Source organism: Meleagris gallopavo, chromosome 1 (assembly GCF_000146605.3).
Source record: "Meleagris gallopavo isolate NT-WF06-2002-E0010 breed Aviagen turkey brand Nicholas breeding stock chromosome 1, Turkey_5.1, whole genome shotgun sequence".
Lineage (NCBI taxonomy): Eukaryota > Metazoa > Chordata > Aves > Galliformes > Phasianidae > Meleagris > Meleagris gallopavo.
In genome coordinates, this window is record NC_015011.2 from 168,368,800 (window position 1) to 168,376,225 (window position 7,426).

Genomic DNA, 7,426 nt, shown 5'->3' on the forward strand with positions numbered 1-7,426 from the left:
GGCACCGCGATGGCCGAGGCGGCGGCGGCGCGCATGCGAGGTCTGTGGAGGGCTGGGCATCGTGGAGGAGAGGGCGGTACGGCGTCCTTACCTATCGGCTCGCGGCTCGGAGGTCGGTGATCTCTCGATCTGTGATTAAAACCGTTCCTCTAAGCCGCCAGAATCTAGGCAGAATTAAGCAGCAATCTCAGGCATGCTGGTGCTGGAGATACTCGTTTTCCTCTGTAGAGCTTCTCACGAATGGGCTGCGCGTCCCTGCCAGGAGCTGAACGGAGCTGACGGATGTCGCCTACCTGGGCTCGTGCAAAGCCTTTGGCGTGGTCCCTCACCACGTCCTGATCTCTGCACTGGGGAGATACAGGTTTGAGAAGTGGGTAAGGAATTGGTTGGATGGCCACGAACTTTGAATTTTTTATTAGCAGAAATGTGAAAATACCGCTGTGGCAGATGTGGTTATATGTGCTGATATGATCCATCACTGCTCCTGTGGCCCAGTAGGTAGTGAAAGCAATGGTGTCATTGTCCAGATCTAACCAATAAGACAATTTGTCTTTCTACGATGAAAGCTTACTGTACACTGTATTCAAACCTTTCTCACAGAATCATAGAATCATAGAATGGGTTGAAAAGGACCACAATGATCATCAAGTTTCAGCCCCCTGCTATGTACAGGGTCACCAACCACCAGACCAGGCTGCCCAGAGCCACATCCAGCCTGGCCTTGAATACCTCCAGGGATGGGGCATCCACAACCTCCTTGGGCAACCTGTTCCAGTGCGTCACCACCCTCTGTGTGAAAAACTTCCATCTAATATCTAACCTAAACCTCCCCTGTCTCAATTTAAAACCATTCTCCCTTGTCCTATCAACCATTCCCCCTTCTCCTACTGAAAAAAAACCCACACATTTGGTTGAAAAGGGCTTTTTTGATCACTGGGACATGGACATTTGAAAGCATGGAAGCGACAAACTTGTTTTTTTCTTTATGTTCATTTTTTTTCACCACTGAGAAGAAAACTCTCAATTTCCTGATCATTGCCAACGTAGTAAGTAAGCTGGGCTAGCAATATTTGGAAAGGTGAAAATAATGGATTGCAATCGAATGTTTTGACTTTGGCAGGGTATGGATATTTGCAGCTAACAAACATAGAGATCTGTGAGAAATCAGAACAAGTATTTCCTCCTAGATATTCCTTCATCTCACCTACAGCGTATTGCAGGAGGTGTTGCAGATAATTCACTGCTAGTCTATGAAAGTTTCATTTTGGTAATATGTGAACACAAGGAATGTTGAGACTTACCCTCACAGGATGGATATTTCCATAGTTTTCAGCTGAGTGGATGTCAAAACGTCATCCAGATGCTGAATGTGAATGCCCTGTTGGAACCACTGCGTTCTTCAAAGGGAGATGATGAAGAAAAGCTTGCAGTGAAGCAGTTCCCCTTACATTTTCCTCTTGGGGCACTGACACAGTCTGAAAACCAGAGCAATCCAATTCCACATCTCAATGTTATGGCCGTGCATTAGTTGGAAGGCAGTTTATGGGAAATATGACCACTTTTGAAGGCTACAGACTTGATGAGAGGCAGAGCTTGCATAATGCAAACAGAGCAGTGTGTGCTGAGTGCTCAGTCAAACTCACACTTCAGGAGCCTGACATTAGGAAATTAGCTAATCACAAAGTAAATTCTGATCCTTGAAATGCCTTAAAAGTGATGGGATTAACTACTTTGACAGTCCAAAATGCAGCAGTGAAGATAACGGTTCTTTCAGTAAACAGGTATGGGAAAGCTGAAGAAATTATTAAATGTCGCACTAAGCTGAGCTCTAAGTTGAAGTCATTTTCAATTGTACAAATAAAAAATATGTATTATTTGATTTAAATGCACTAAACAGTATCCAGGTTGCTTAGTACCTTTTAAAATAATACGTTTTTGATTGTTCTCACTTAGCTATGGATTTATGTACTGTAGAAAAGCAAACCAGCCCTCTTTTCCTCCTCACAACAATATCATCTTTATTCTGTTCTTGATCACAGCATGGGCTCTTCCTCTTTTCCTAAATTAAAGCCTGTCCCATGGCTAAGGGAGAGCAGATGAAGTAGGTGTGAATTACGAAACTGGATGCCAGAGGTGAACTGCATTTAGGATAATGTGTCCTTGATCTTTCTGTTTACAGAATTATGGCTGACTCCTAATGATGCCCGTGTCCTCAGGAGCCCTTTCTGGGGATTTCTGATCAGCACAAAAACATGCTAGGAGGAGGATGGAGTTAATCAGTTGGGCTTTCCTGCTGCTATATTCAGCCTAGCAAACTGACTCCGACAGATGTTTCTGCTTTTAGGCCATGAGGAACTTTACTGACTGGCTTTCCCTGTGCTCAAGAAGCACATCAAGCTATCAAAGACTTGGTTTCTGTCAGAGCGTTGTCTCTTCAGGTGATGTTTTTTTCTATCTCTGGCCTAGCAGATTTTAATACATTTATCAAGGGACTGATTCCCCTGACAGAAGAAATAGAGGAAATTCTCATTACCCGATTTTCTCTCCTGTCTGCAGGGGCCATGGACTGCAGGTGACTGAAGTTGCAGAGCAGAGCCATGCAGAGCAGAGCTCAGAGCCCCCTGCTTCCAGCCAGCCTGCCATCAGTTGTCCCAACTTGCTGACTTTTTGGGATAAGGGCCAGACCTTGAACAAAATGTCTTGCACAGCCGTTAGACAAGACCAGATTAAAGCAAAATGGACCAGATTTTCTTCTCAGTTGCACCACTGTATTTGAAATTATGCCAGGACAACTCCAGGAAGCAGTTTCATGCTGAAAGGAAGGACATCTCAGGGGGTATCAGGTTTTCCTGACTCATGGCATTGCTGATTTTCAAAGGGACACAATGTCTAGAATTGTGTCTGCCTGTCCTGCAAATGGTGCCTTTTTAAATCAGACACAGTTATTTGTGCTCACTACACAGGTATCTCAAGGCATTGAGTTCCATGGGTCAATAAGGAAGGCAGTTATCCGTCCAACCAAAATTACAGGTGCAAAATTGTGCCTGCAGCTACCCGTGGCCATAAAAAACAGGCATCCTCTGAAGGCCGGTTGTAACAGAAGTGTTGCCACACAGCAGATGTGGGAGTCCTTCCTGCCCCAGTTGAGCCCTCGGGGCGTTTCTGCAGCACGTAGTCTGTTTGCTTGGAGGATGGAGAAAAACAATTTTCCCCATCCTTTATGGGGATGACTGTTTTTGTGGACTCTGATGTTACTAAAACAATTTCTACTTCATGAATCATTAGTCTGCCAGTGACATGTTATGCAGCTGCGCTTGTATCAAATCCCTGTTAATTATCTAAGTAAGCAAGTTTGCTTCCTTTCCCACTATGGTCGCTAGTCGTGTGTCTTGTTGGAGGCTCCTGTCCTGCCCTGCCAGCAGTTGTCCTTGCAAGGCTTTTCTCCTCGAAGCTGCCGATGTGAGGAAAGACTTGTTCCCCAAGGCCTGATTCAAATCCTTTTGAAATCAGGAGAGAGGTGCTCACAGTTCTTAATGGGTTTGTATTACATCCTCAGATAGTAACTTTTTCCGGGCAGGAATTTTGCTTCAAATGCTTCTTGAAGACATTTGAGAGATCTGTCAACTGATAAAATACCCAGCTTTAAACCAATACAAACAGTGGATCCCCTGAGTATGCTGTTATATTGTAGAATAAAGTTGCTTTTTGTTTGTTTTTCTTGAAAAAGCAATAGTCTCATCTTCTTTCTTGTCCAGAATCAGACCCATGCTAGCTTTTCAGTTAGAGACATCCAAACCTGTATGCATAAGCCCAACTTTGTCTCCCACCTAACAAAGAATGAAGAAAAGGCAGTTCCTCACTCTCTACTAATCTGCACCTGTAGATCATCCAGTAGATGTCCAAATTCCTCTTTTTTTGGCTCAAATCTACTGGAGTGTAAGGGCTGCTTGAGGAGTCTGAGGCAAGGAAAATCCAGATTTGTCCTCAATGGGGTTGTTTCATGCAAATCTCAAAACATGAGATTTTTTACAACAATCATTTTATTCAAAGGTGTTAACAAAAACACAATGAAAACCATGATATAAGCCCATTTTTCCACCCACCAGAGATTTACCTTCACTTTGTGTGGCTGCTGACCATACAAGCATGCAGCTGCTGATTTGGGATTGTGAAAAGAAAACTCTGTGAGTTTAGTGAAAGCAGATAGAGCCATCTAGTGACATGAGAAATGCATTCTTCATTTCACACAGTGAAAGACCTACAGAGGCCCCCAAAGGTCAGCATTCATCACTCACACACAGGAGAGCCCCTCTACCACGGGTGCATCTCCTGATGTTCATGCAGCCAGAGCTTTGCTTGGTTTCCAGCAGCCCAAAGCCAGCAAAGGTTTGGAGAGCTGGAGCAGGGAGGGCAGTGCCATGCAATAAGGGTGCGTCATTAGCAAGGTATGACTTTGGGCCACAAAACAATGGGAAGAGTATGGGGTGCCAGGATTGGGCAGAGCTTGGCTTCAGCTGTAAATCATCCTGGCAGGATGGATTGGGCTCATGTATTTCTTGGGAGAATGGTCTTCCACACAAATTGATTTTGAGCTGCTTGAACCAAACGAGGGAAAATTCAGGGCACTTAGAAATGAAAAAGAGTGAAAATATCTGTTTTAAAACAAGGAAATGTTTGAGTTTGGACTTAACATTTCCTCTGATCAAAGTGAAGCTCTAATAATTATCACTCTCATCTTAGAAGATCTAGGTTTCTTGGCAGGGGAAACTTTACTTTTTTCCTCTTCCCTTTTCCTTCTATCTTTGTCCAGCATAGTCCTCCCTCTCCTCTGGAAAATTCACACCACTCAGTTTGTTATCAGTCTAGCTAATTGCATTACTGCACTTCCCAGCAAATTAAGACCCAGAGCCCGCTGTTTTACAGTAAACTCCTTGGATGAAGGGATAATGAGGTTTCTTAGAAGGTTCTTCTTGCCAGCAATACACACTTTTGGTTTATACAGGGAAGATAAGGCAGTCAGGAGAGCTTTTGTGTGAGCCTTCCCAAGCACAGTCCAGGTCTTGTAAAGCTTCTGAGAAGGAAGGCATTCTCCTGGTGGAGGCACAGAGGTGACGCTGTTTGCCCCAGGGCAGAGAGAGACCAAATGCAGCTCTGTTCTGTGAATAAAGGCAATAAAATTGCAGTAAAAGACAATAAAAAATTCTTTTATAAATGTATCAATGGCAAAAGAAGAACCAAGGATAATTCTCATCCTATACTTGATGCAGCAGGGAACGTGGCCACTGAGGACAAGGAGAACGCTGAGGTCCTCAATGCCTTCTTTACATCTGCCTTTAATAGCCAGACCAGTTATCCTCTGGGCATTTTATGCCCTGATCTGGAAGTCTGGGACGCTACTCAGAATATGCCCCCAGTGATTCAGGTGGAGACAGTCAGAGAGCTTCTCCTCCATCTGGACTGTCACAAGTACATGGGACCGGATGGGCTACACCCTCGGGTGCTGAGGGAGCTGGCAGGGGTGATTGCCGAGCCCCTCTCAGCCATCTATCAGCGCTCCTGGTTAACTGGACAGGTCCCAGAGGATTGGAGGCTTGCTGTGTGACTCCTATCTTCAAGAAGGGCCATAAGGAGGATCCGGGGAACTATAGGCCTGTTAGCCTGACCTCGATACCAGGGAAAGTAATGGAGCAAATCATCTCTGGTGAGATCACATGGCATGTGCATGGCGTCCAGGGGATCAGGTCCAGCCAGCATGGGTTCATGAAAGGCGGGTCGTGCTTGGTCAACCTCATCTCCTTCTATGACTGGGTGACCAGACTGGTAGATGAGGGAAGGGCTGTTGATGTAGTCTACCTAGACTTCAGCAAAGCCTTTGACACGGTCTCTCACAGGCTTCTGCTGGGGAAAGTGGCTGCCCATGGTCTGGACAGATATACACTTCTTTGGATAAGGAACTGGCTAGAGGGCCGTGCCCAACGGGTAGTGGTTAATGGAGTTAAGTCAGCTGGTGACCCGTTATGAGTGGTGTCCCCCACGGGTTGGTACTGGGGCCAATCTTGTTTAATATATTTATTGATGACCTAGATGAGGGGATTGAGTGCACCCTCAGTAAGTTTGCAGATGACACCAAATTGGGAGGTGGTGTTGATGTGCCTGAGGGTAGGGAGGCCCTTCAGAGGGATCTGGATAAGCTGGATCGCTGGGCTGAGGTGAATGGGATGAGGTTCAACAAGGCCAAGTGTCGGGTCCTGCACTTTGGCCACAACAACCCCATGCAGCGTTATAGGGTTGGGGAAGAGTGGCTGGATGATTGTGAAGAGAAAAGGGACCTGGGGGTGTTGGTTGATGCCCGGCTGAACATGAGCCGACAGTGTGCCCAGGTGGCCAAGAGGGCCAACGGCATCCTGGCCTGCACTAGAAATAGTGTGGCCAGCAGGAGCAGGGAGGTCATCATCCCCCCTGTACTCAGCACTGGTGAGGCCGCACCTCGAGTACTGAGTTCAGTTTTGGGCCCCTCACTACAGGAAAGACGTTGAGGCCCTGGAGCGTGTCCAGAGAAGGGCAACAAAACTGCTGAGGGGTCTGAAGCACAAATCTTATGAGGAGCGGCTGAGGGTGCTGGGATTGTTTAGTCTGGAGAAGAGGAGGCTCAGGGGAGACCTCACTGCACTCTACAACTTCCTGAAGGGAGGTTGTGGTGAAGAGGGTTTGGCCTCTTCTCCCTGGCAATGAACAGGACCGGGGAAATGGCCACAAGTTGTACCAGAGGAGTTTTTGGTTAGACACGAGGACAAACTTTTTCTCTCAGAGAGTGGTCAGGCACTGGAATGGCTGCCCAGGGAGGTGGTGGAGTCACTATCCCTGGAAGTGTTCAAGAGGCGTCTGGATGAGGAGCTGTGAGATACGGTTTAGTGCTTGTGGTAGCAGTGGTAATGAGAAGACGGTTGGACTAGATGATCTTATAGGTCATTTCCAACCTTGTGATTCTATGATTCTATGATTCTAAAGCTGAAATAAAGACTGTCTGGGGGCCAGAATCCACAGTGCTGCAGACAAACTGCTGGTATCCCCACCACAGAGCCCTCAAGCCAAGGTCTCCTCCTTACCTCATGAGGGTCTTCATACAGGACTTCACTTTGTGCATAGGTGAGAAGTGGAAATCATTTTCAAAGCATTGAAATGGGTGCACCACAATAGTGCTTTCACAGCAAGAGGGTGGGAGTATGGCATGGGGATGGCTGAAGACCCCAGGCTGGTATCAAGCAGTGAAGGGAGAAGAGCTGCCGTTCTGGGAGCTCTAGCTTCAAAGTTTGGTTTGACTTAGAGTGGAAACAAACACAACACTGTCTACATCACAGAACACCCCAAAGCAAAACCTTTTGTTTGGGATCAAACTACTTGTTTGGCTTTACCTCTGGTTTCTGAT

The 7,426-nt window shown here is 46.3% G+C and overlaps 1 long non-coding RNA gene across 1 annotated transcript; it reads left to right on the top strand.

Moving 5' to 3' along the window:
• Nucleotides 1-10: 10 nt before the first annotated feature.
• LOC104917539 lies at nucleotides 11-4,132 on the top strand. The gene is made up of 3 exons (XR_796927.3): nucleotides 11-374; nucleotides 2,180-2,438; nucleotides 2,557-4,132. It is a non-coding gene; the product is annotated as an uncharacterized LOC104917539 (long non-coding RNA).
• Nucleotides 4,133-7,426: the final 3,294 nt, after the last annotated feature.